Genomic DNA, 1,541 nt, shown 5'->3' with positions numbered 1-1,541 from the left:
GATAAGGTACAAAAAATTATTGTAGCAAAAAAAATAATTCAATGTGATCGATTGAAATAAAGTAAAACAGGAGAAAAAGAGTATGCAGAATGGAAAAGCGAATTTGTCAGAAGAAGATGACTGCTCTTGGGGTTGGATATGGGTTTCTTGAATCGTTGTAGTGGATTTGCAAGTTTTGTTAAAAAAAAATCGTTTTTTTTTATTTTATTATTTTTATAAATCAAAAACTAAAAAAAATAACTTTTAAAATTTCTCCAACAAACCCCATTGATTTAAGGGCAATGTTACGGCGATGATGCTTATTTTTTTCATCATGTGATGAACTGAGTTGGCATGGTAATAATAAAGACAGTTATAGGGTGAGTACAGGTTGGTTTGGTTTGGATTTATGGTAAAATTAGAACCGAACCGATCAAAATGTAATTGGTTCAGTTTTGTTTGGATTTGCGATTTTTGTACATGTACCCAAACCAAACCAAACCGATTAACAACAGATTGGTTCGGTTCGGGTAATTAGGTATCCGTTGATTTTGAAATTCATAAAAAAACCAAATTTTAATCTTAAAAAATCAACAAGTACAATAAACATGTAACATCAATAGAAATAATTCAAACATGTTAAACACCAAATACATTAAAAACTAAACTCATTAAAATTCAAATATGTTAATAGTGAATAATCATTGTCTAATAAAAAAGTTATATATATTTTTAATTTTTTTATTTAATTAATATATGATCGAATTCGTGAATTTGTTCGGGTTCTGCACTCCCCAAAATCGATACCCGAACCAATTGCTAATAAAGACCATTGGTTTGGTTCAGATTGGACCCAATTATTCGTTAGTTCCAGAACTAATTTAATTAATTCGATTCGAATTTGGACAAATAATCAGATACCCGCTATCCATGTTTACCCCTACATTAGTATAATATCTGATAACATTTATGTTGCTATCAAAGATGTGTCAGGTTAGAAAATTTTTATCTGATTTGACTTTCTTTCCTAACTAGATATAATTGACAACAATTAACTTAATTAACAGTGTTTGTTTGACCACTTTAGTTAATTATGGGGCTGATGGCCCATTATTGATGAGTTCTGAAGATGCACTTATTTATTGGCAAAAAATGTGGAGCGGATATTATAACCCACAACAAATAGTTTACAGTGTAAACGAGACAAGAAAGATGTATGTTATTTCGTTTACACATGAGATATATGTATTTTTTTTTTAAAATTTGAAAATAATAAAAAATATTAATAATATTAATAATCCAAACTTTTAGCATGCAATTAGTACATAAAAAAAGTTGATAGAAGAGATTAAAATGGATATGTTTGATCAATTTTAGTCCATTTTAAATGATAAAAATTAACACGTTTACTTGGAAACCATTAAACTACCACTATTAATACGGTATTCACTGTTTAAAATTTTAAAATATAAGTTAAATATACATAATTTATTTAATGACCTAATTAATGCATGTCACTATTCTATTGATGTATAATATAAAATCTTTTTTACTTAAGTTAT

This window comes from Arachis ipaensis, chromosome B02 (assembly GCF_000816755.2).
Source record: "Arachis ipaensis cultivar K30076 chromosome B02, Araip1.1, whole genome shotgun sequence".
Taxonomy (NCBI): domain Eukaryota; kingdom Viridiplantae; phylum Streptophyta; class Magnoliopsida; order Fabales; family Fabaceae; genus Arachis; species Arachis ipaensis.
Note: the sequence above shows the minus strand (reverse complement) of the source record.